The sequence below is a fragment of the Zingiber officinale genome, chromosome 6B (genome assembly GCF_018446385.1).
Source record: "Zingiber officinale cultivar Zhangliang chromosome 6B, Zo_v1.1, whole genome shotgun sequence".
Lineage (NCBI taxonomy): Eukaryota > Viridiplantae > Streptophyta > Magnoliopsida > Zingiberales > Zingiberaceae > Zingiber > Zingiber officinale.
In genome coordinates, this window is record NC_055996.1 from 20250060 (window position 1) to 20260403 (window position 10344).

The 10344-nt window shown below is 36.9% G+C and overlaps 1 pseudogene; it reads right to left on the minus strand.

Annotated features, from left to right (window-relative positions):
- Nucleotides 1-6157: 6157 nt before the first annotated feature.
- Nucleotides 6158-10086, minus strand: LOC121990824 (annotated as a pseudogene).
- Between the last annotated feature and the right edge of the window lie 258 nt (nt 10087-10344).

The following is a 10344-nucleotide window of genomic DNA, read 5'->3' on the forward strand; positions in this document are numbered from 1 at the left end:
GTAGCTAGTGTGCTTTATTTTCCTTGCTTCGGATTTTCTGTACAACATTATTTTAGTAGATGACATTTCTTTTGCTTGAGCTAAATGACTTGTTTATACTAAGAGGATATAACTATTCCATTTAATTCTGTTGTAGCAAAAAGAATAATCATGTTTTGGTTTCCTTACTAGTTGCACTTTGGTCTTCCTTGGCGTGGTATAAAGCATGCAGAATAGTGGCATTTTTGAAGTTCCTTTGCTGTCATGAAACTCAATTCAAATTGTTTAGTTTTGAATAGTTGTGTAGTATAGGTTTTAATTCTAACAAGTTTTAGATTTAGTTTAAGCTTGTATGGAATGCAGATTTTTTATAAGTATTGCTTACAGTATTTTGAGTTTAAGAAAAAGTATAAGAAAGATAAAGAAAAGAAAGAAAAAGGCCAAGACCTTAAGTAGATACCAAAGTCAAGACTTTAGGGATTTTGGCACACAAGGTGCTTGTTAAAATGCTAAGGCATTTAAAGAAGAAGTAATTAAGTAAATAAGATATTTTACTTTGAAGTGGCTAGTACCCGACTTCCGAGGTTGTCGTTAAACAAATCCAGGTGACCAATTCCGAGGTCTTGGCCCTGGTAAGACCGAGGTCTTTACCCTCGTAGAACTGGTGGCTCGCTACCCCAGTCTCTATTAGGGAGCACGCTTTGGTACTACGCCTGGACCCAAGAGAAGTTGATTATTATTTTAAAGTATTAAAGTATAAGTTTTTCAAACAAGTGAAATAAAAGAATAAATTTAGAACAAATGAAATAAGTTTCACTTTGTTTTAAAATCAGCAAATTTTAGTTTTCTTTTATGCTAGCATGTTATTTAGATTAGCTTACTGTTATTTGCTAGTAGATGAGCATGAGCAACTTTACATGTTTAGCATTTCAGCCTGTTTGATTCCTTACTATTAGATGAGCATGAGTAGTTTTTAGTAAGCATTCAGTTAGTTTATGTTATAGATATATGTACATGCATATCGAGATTTTGTGAGTTAGATAGCGCTTACTAAGCAATTTTGCTTGTAGATTGCATTTCCTCTTACTGCAGATAAAGGAAAGGAAAAGCTATAGTAAAGGAAGGTGACGAGGAGGTGCGGATGGTGTGTGATGCCAGGACTATGGGAGAGACTTGGGATGTTATTGAGTTTTCATGTTTTAGTGGATAATAAACATTTGAGATGCATTTATATTCCATGTCATTTGAGATTGTATTTTATACTCCATGTCATTTGAGTTCATTCGTGTTTTAGATTGCATGCTGAGATGAGTTGTGTTTAATAAGTAGATATTTTGGTGTTTGACACTTATTTAATTGCGTGGGTGTTTGATATATGTTCCAGCCAACTGTGGCTGATGTATACTATATATGTATCTCAGTTTATGGTCACCGGTACAGGGGAGATGTTGCCGAAATTTTTCGGTAGAGACTCCTCGTGGTTTCGATCATACCGGTTAAGTAGAGTTAGTAGTTAAGTAGCGTCCACCTCTAGAGAGTAGTAGGGAGGTTGTGTCGTTACATCAAGCCATTGAAGGCGCCTTCTATGAATAGTTCAAAGACACCTTCCAATGCTCTTTATAAGCAGTCTCGACCAAGCATCTCACAAACACACTATGTTTACCTAACTGGATGCATCTACTTAACTTTTCTAACTAAGTGAAAAGTACTATCTTCTGGTAGTCAGTTAGTAACTAGTGGTTAGATATTTAAAAATATTTTTTTAATATTTTTATATCAGGTCCGGGGGAGGTATTTTCTTATATCCTACAAATCAATTAGTTAAAGTAGAGTGTTTTGAAATTGTCCTTGAAAAATATTTTTAAAAATATTTTTGATTTAAAACTTTTTCTAAGCATTTCAAAACTATTTCTAAGTTAAACATACTTCAAAAATATTTTTTAAAGCATTTCAAGTTAAAACATTCAAACTCCCAATTTTGAAAAAGATTATTGCTTGCCTAACCAAAGGTTTTTTTTTAATTTTAAAATGAGTTGTCAAATCTAGTTTTAAAAATTTAGCTATCTTGAAAGCTACTTTACAAAGTATTTTTCAAAACAAGTTAATTATCTTTGGTTATAGTTCCTACTCCCTCTAATTAACCTGCAAATTTTAAAATTGACAAACTTAATCTGTCGTGCTTAATTTGCAAGACTCACTTTTCATAACTTGCCTAATTTCTCTCTGCAAATTTTTTTTTGTTGAATGCCAAAGGGGGAGGGTAAAGGTTTAAGTTAGTAAACCAAAGAAAATCAAAATAACTTAACCCTAAAAATGATTAAGAGAATGAAACAAAACTTACTTAGATCATTCTTTTCTTATTTTTCATATATGTTTTGCATATATTTTCCTAACTTTAACCCAGGTTGTCATTGCATCAAAATGGGGGAGATTATTGGTGCAGTTTGTACTAACGGTCTAACTCAAGTTTTTATGAATGACAAGTGAGTTAAGTTACGTATTTTTGTGATCTGATTACTTTGCCAAATGTGCAATAATTGATGGTCTGAAGGACTAGACACCAGATAGAAAACTAACTAGGTCCGTGGGACTGAATAGTTGGTGCAAAGTCCAGATAGGTCAACGGGCCTACCGGATATATGGTAGGAAGATCGGTTATGTCCGCGGGATCGGACAACCGGCAGAAGTCCAGTTGGGTCTGCTGACCGGATAGCTGGCATGGAGACCTGGTGGGTCAAGAGGCTAGTCAACCAATAGTAAATTGGTAAGTAAATGTTAGTCGCTGGATGAGAGTGACTAAGTGAAGAAGCGTCCCGGTTGAGGGACAGTAGGCGTCGACCCAGATTAGGTCCATTTTGGATTCCTAATCTGAGACCCTGACTAGTTCCTGGTCCTGGGAGAACAGGAGCTAATTACTACTTCTTATTATCATTGTGCTAACTTTGTTTTATAGGTTAGATATTTTAGATTTAGACTAGCACAACTTGCAGGGAAAAAGGAGCAAAAACCCTTCGGATGAACAGTACCCGAAGGCGCCTTCAAGCATTGGAAAGTACCTTCACACTATCATGGAAGGCACCTTCAATGGCTTGAAGGCGCCTTCCAAGGGATAAATTTTAGACCCCATCACAGATAACGCACAACGAAGTCGGGATCAGATTTACCACATTGAAGGCACCTTCAATGGCTATGGAAGGCGCCTTCCATGCCCTTTATAACCAGTCTCGACCAAGCATCAAAACACAACTGATATACGAGCTAATGCGCATCAATTGAGGTTCCAACTGCTCCAACTTCCTGCTATGACTCTGCTGTGAAGCTACAGTGCCCGACTACTGCTATGAGAACTTCCGATCATGGCCGGCAGACCAACATCAACACACGAGCATTTTTCACTTCGATCCCTACGTGTCAGTAACGAAGTTATTTTCTTGTATTTAATTACTAAAAAAAGAGGTGTAGCATGTTACACTTCACCTATCTTCTTTGTACTCGATCCCCTCTTTTAGAGGTACCAAAAGAGGTATTTTAGTAGATTATCCATCAATAGGTTCGTGGGACCTAGGTCTTGGAGTAGGAGTCACTAAAGGCTTCAAACTAAGTAAAATCGACCGTGGTTTATTGTGTATATTTTTTTACTTAGTTTTTCACTGCGTACTCATCTTTTAAAATTCAAGAAGAATAAGTTTTCAAAACCACGTGATTCACCCCCCCTCTCATGTGTAACTCGATCCAACAAGCACCTCAATAACGACATTCCAAGCATCTTACGCTCTTGCGCGCTGCTTTGAAAATGCTTCTATGATGCCTAAATGCTACCTCGACAATCCAAGACTTGTGACTTCAGATATTTACAAGTTGTCAGTATAGTTTTGTTTAAAGTTTTATAATTGTAATTCTTATACATAATATTTGTAATCTTTCTTTGAACTACTAGTGGATTTATCAGCGAAAGCACTCTCATATGCGGGCCTGGAGTACGAGTTATCACAGACTTCGAACCAAGTAAATCAAATTGTTACCAATTTCTTGTCTTTCTTTTTGTCTTTATTCCGCTACTTATCTCTCAAAAGTTTTTAAATGAACGTGAAAGCCATAAGCGCTATTCACCCCCTCTAGCGTAAAGATCCTACAATTCGTATCACAGCGAGATCACTTTGAATTGGTACGTTTTTTTTTCATTTTCAAATTTTTACCATAAGTCAAAATTAGTATAATAACCTCTCTTGACAAATTTGTTGATTCGTTGAATTTTTTCTCAAAATTGGTGCAACACCAGTCAAGCCGCTTTTTTTATCTTTTCTTTTTTATACCGTACTATTAATCCAGGACTATGTCTTTGAACAAGTTTCATTATTTTTGTCATTGCAAGATCTTTAATATAATGTCCCATCAAGAAGGTTACAGTACTGTATGCCCACCCTTTTCTCTCACGAGGACTTCGGATATTGGAAGGGACGGATGGAGTACCATCTCAAGACACAAGTGGAAATATAAATCATAATCCAAACCAGATTCATATTTCCCACAGAAGACGGAGTACTCATCCCTTGCGACAAGTAGGACACACCAACAAAGAGGAAGATCGAGGTTGATGCCAAGGCGACTTGAGCCCTACAATGCGGACTAACCAAAGATGAGCTGAATCGAATTGGACCATTTAGCATTGCAAAGGATCTCTAGCAAAAGTTGATCAAAATTCATAAAGAAACCTTTGATGCTAAGGTATGTAAGAAAGATTTGTTATTAAATAAATGATATAATATCAAAATACAAAATAGAGCATAAGCAAGTTAACTACAAGCCCGAATCCAAGATCTGCCCAAGGGACTCAACTCAATTGGACAAAAAATGGAGAATCATGATATTATAAGGTATACACTACAAGCCTTTCCTAGGAATACCTTATGGCACTACAACAAAAACCCTCATAGACATCGATTTTCCACCGGTGTCTATTACATTTTCGACCGATGTCTATGAAGGCGATGTAAAAGGTCTGTCATTTTAGATATCGGGTTAAAACCGATGTAGTATCACTTAACGACACCGGTTTTCGAATCGGTTATTAACCGGTGTAGTATCACTTAACGACACCGTTTTATCAACGGTGTAAAACTGATGTAATATTATATGGTAATAACACCAGTTTTGGCAGCGGTATACGACCAATGTAATATTAGTTAATGACACCGATTTTGCAGCGATGGAAAATCGATGTAATATCAGTATTTTTTACCAACACAAATTTGATTTTCGAAATGAAAAACCGACAATAACTAAGAAAATACACAAATATTCACAAATTACACAAATATTCTTCATTTAACAGTATCCATAAAATACACAAATATTCACAAATTACATAAATATTCTTCTTACAACAGTATTCATAAAATACACAAACATTCTTTTTACATCAAAAGCTAATAGATATCAGAATCAAGGTAGAACATTCTTTTAACAACACATCAAGGTAGAACATCGTGAGATAAAAATCAAGCTAAGGCTACATTAAATTATGAGAATCAGAATCTGTTCAACTTGCTATACTGCTTCATTCTTCTTGCACCTTTCATTTCCCTAATCTCACCACTTTTCACCTTCAAATGCCTAGTTTTCTGAGTTAAAACATCCACTGTTCTAATCTGTCAAATAAAAGTATCATTTGGTCTACTTAACTACAGCAAAGAACAAAAATAGAAGAATAATACATGCAGTTAATAATGCATTGCTGATGTAGTTTCTGTCAATACAACTCAAGGAAAAGACTGAATTTGACTTACCAAGAAGATTCAAGATACAACCTGTGTCAAAACTTAAGAAAAATCTGTGTCAAAATTTGAGAAAGAGAATTCCACCTTGATCAATTTAATTGAGTTGAAATTAATGTTGAGCAAGTTCACGTTAGGAGACTACCTCAAGAATACATTCAAACTTTATAAATACTAAAATTCTATAACCATCTTCCAGTATTAACCCAATTACCACTTTAAATTAATTATATTAGCTAACATGCATTGTCAATTAAAATATCAAGACCGAGATTTTAGGTGGCTCTGGCTATCTGAAACAACACCCTTGAACAAGTTTAAGTAAGCATATGACTATTCCTACTGCCAGTGTGTATATATTTATGTATGAGCACTGATGAGCTTACATTGCACTAGACGTGCAATTTTGAGATACAAGATCATGCACTGTAGCCATGGATAAAGGGACTCCACTTAGCTGAGTTGTAGCTTCCACAAACATTACCACAAGCTTCTTCCATCGCATCCTTCGAGACACCCTCGTTACATATGTTTGCGAAAGCTCGCATATACTTCATGCCATATTGAGTGAGCGATCCACAATGCAACTCGAATGCTTGGACCTAAGGTTTTTTGTTAACACATGGTCATGTTTAATAAAATAGATTGTGAAGATGAATACGCTAGAGCACAATATTTACCACTGTTTTCAAGCAAACCCAATCATCAACCAGAGCCTGACAAGATGGCCTCACGGTTTTGAGGACTGAAGGTGCAACATCCGATCCAAAAATTAGATTGCCGATGAGTTCGATGCTACTGTCAAGGTGTGCTCTGTGCATCATCATCTAAATGATCTCCGAGAGAATTTCCTTCTTTTTGTTTGACCCTTCCTCTAATCTTTCATATTGAAAGCAAACACTAGGTTGTTAAGATATAAGAACATTGCAAGGGGTTAAAAAGGTGCTCCAAAACAGAATCTGCAGTGTTGAAAGATGGAAACTGCATGAAAAGATCGACAAATGGGTCTAAATTAGTTGAAAGACAATACTGATAGTTAAAACCAATTGAAACTGCCATGTTTCCTACTTACATATGAAATCCGTGTATATAGTTTTTCTCTCCACTGCTCCAAGTTCACAGGTTAAATATAACATTATCGATCAATATGCTAGAAATCAAGGTCACTCACACATCCCTTGGTACTAGGCCCTTAGAATGGTACCAAAGATACAATGTTCTTATTAAATCATTCAGTCTCCAAGTTAAATCATTGCCACGAATGGAAATAGCATAAAAATAATAAGGGAAAATGAAGTGTTCTTCACTCACCATGTGCCATAAGAATAGGAGGTCAGCATCTCTTTGATTGATGGCTCCCATCTGCTTGCTGAGGCGAAGTGCATTCTCAGTTAAATTGGCATTGGCAGGGTCAAAGCCCTAGTAAAGGTACAACTTCTCAGGTTTTACATTCTTATCACCATACTCCATCACATGAGACCCTGCACTGTATGTGTTCTGGTTTGATGTCCTCATCTTCACCTCTACACATTATCAGAGAAACCCTTCAAAAAAACAAGAAGAGGACTATAATAGAGATTAACAGGAACTTACTAACTCATACTATTTCCCAACCGTTTCCTCCTTTAGATTGTGATTCTCACTGCCATAAATATAATTAGAAGGTTAGCAATGCCATCATATTGAAAAGGCTCCTATGTTTGGAGGATTTCTACCCTTAAAAATAGGAATACCATTACAAATGGAAGTTCTGGCTCCATTTTATCTTTTAAATGAGTTAGCACACCAGGCTGTGTCAAAATTAAGAACCAAGATATGACTTTTGCAGCAGTAAAATTTACATTATGTTATTGTGACAACAGTAACCACATGCTAATTTCTTGACAAAGTTTTTCAAGAAAGACCAAGTTATGGCTTTGAGAAGAGTAAAAGGTAAAATGCATTTAATGTCCGAAGCAAAATTTTCTTGGGGAAATTTTAAACAAATAAAGCTATGTCATTAGCAAGACTTAAAAGTGTAGCTATTCTGTAATGCACTAACATCTTGTAATTAAAACTAAGTTACTAATCAGAAAATTCAACAATTGAACTTGGATTCGATGCTCTAATCCAATTTGTTGTACTTCTGTGCCTCTTTGTTGTTTCATCTCAAAAGAAACAAAATCACTGAAGAAGGAAATACATTTAAAAAAAAAATTCCTTAGCGGAACCAAACAATCTAATGTCAGCCCAATAACATGAAAAAAAAAAATCAAATGCAATAAAATGTTTAGACCTTTTGAACTTGACAACAGATATGACTTGTTTAGGTATAAAACTCAAACCTGTCTTCCATCCATGCAACGCTGTACAAGTCACCAAGGCAAGTCATATATTCCGGTGGTGGTGGAGGATCCATCCCAGGACAGTAGGTTCCCTAGCTGCTTTCAACAGCATTGGATGTTGTTGTCACATATACATTAAGGTCTTCTGGGATTAAATCTTCAAAGATACTGCTACTCTCACATGCTTCCACATAAATAATCTGTTCAAACGAACACCAACAAAGATCAACAATTAACTTGGTTATAATACACATTTTGTAATCAAAAGTTACCCATCAGCTACACTCACACAATTATAGAATTTACTACTACCTTGTTTCAAGGCAAGTCATGAGAATCGTTAGATAAGGCACATAAACGTAAACAATAATCAACAAGTCACAAGCAGCCACTGTAAAGTGTCCAAGTACCAAGTGTATGTTAAATATGTAAAAGGGAGACAAAAAAGAAAATCATCATAATTACTCAAAAAGCAAACCTATTTCACCAGGTGGATCGAATACATTCCTTACCTCATGGCTACATGCCATTATTGTACCTAAAATTAAATTTATCAAGGTTGTGCAAATCATACCTGGAATCTTGTCAGATAAGGCACATAAACGTAAACAATAATCAACAAGTCACAAGCAGCCACTGTAAAGTGTCCAAGTACCAAGTGTATGTTAAATATGTAAAAGGGAGACAAAAAAGAAAATCATCATAATTACTCAAAAAGTAAACCTATTTCACCAGGTGGATCGGATACATTCCTTACCTCACGGCTACATGCCATTATTGTACCTAAAATTAAATTTATCAAGGTTGTGCAAATCATACCTGGAATCTTGTTAACCAATATGCGAGCTTTTTCTGCACGTTTGAGATTTAAATGTGCACCTCTACTTGAGTTATATGTGTTGTCATCCTAAATGGAAATTATGTACGATAGAGATTAAATTCTGTTAATTTCAAGCATTTTTCCAAGGGAATGAATAGTGCATGACAAACTCACATACTCCATGGACAAATTGAAGTTCACTGACTAGAGTGTATAATGAAATGCATAAAGCAGTATATGTAAAATTTATAACTCATGTTGATTGCAACTGCTTTCTTACAAAAATTCTTGTAAAAAAGGGCAGTATGTTTCTTTCTTTCACATGACTTGCTCAAACTTGGGGAACAAAAATATTTTGAAATGGAAAAAAATGGTTCAATATATAACCAATAACAAAATTCCCCATCATAGACATACTTGCATAAAATAAAGGGTTAATTAATAAATTTATTACAACCTATGGAATTCCATATCTATGAAAACATTAAAAAGAGTTAATTAATAAATGATTTGTGAAGTTGGCAAGGAAGGCAAAGTCACCATTGAGGTAATACGCCAGCAGGGAGTCAAGCTAGATGTTGTTGAGGTTGGCACCAGCAAAGTCTCTCTGACTTTGCTACTTGGAAAGTCTCTCTGACTCATGGACTAAAGTAAATCGATTGTAAACGCAGAAACTACACAGTGGCATTACCTTGAACGCTAAACGGACAACCTTCTTGGCGCGCTGAAATAGAGAGAGATTCCCTCTGCAAGAGTGTATGTGCTGGAACTGGTCAATGCCGAGCTTGCGAGTGACCTAGCTGAACTTGATGTAGACGAAATCGGAGTAGGGGAGGTCGACCTTGATGTAGCTGACGCCGTACCAGATGAGATAGCTCTAGATCTGGACACCCTCGAGGTTGGAGACGGAGCCGTAGCTGAAGAAGCCAGACACGCGCGGGGTGTAGTAGACGACGTACTCGAAGTCGACGTAGCACTCTCCGTAGAGATCGATGACGAAGTAGCCATTGGAAGCGACGGAGAAAGACTTGATGGTGTCGGGGAGGATGACGGGAGGGAGGTTGTACTCCTGGAGGATGTCGTAGACAGTGGAGCTGTTGGACGGCGAGGCCGACGATTGGGCAGTCACCGCCGCGGAGAGGGAGGAAGGGAAGAGGAGAGAAAGGAGGAGGAGGAGGGAGGAGGACATGGCGATCGGGAAGTAGAAACCCGACGGATTTGGGAAGGTAAGCAGGAGAGATAAGTCTTTGACTGCGGAATATAAAAACAAGTGTTGTGGAAAAAAAACATACCAAAATGCGAAGAAGGCTTCCTCTTCTCACCCAAAGGGAGGAGTTGGAGGAGATGCAGTGTGATTGGACGGAGAAGCAAGGGCATCGTGTCTTGATCCTGATCGGGAGAGGAAGGGGCGTCGATCTAGGAAGGGGAAGAGGGAGATGAGGTTGAG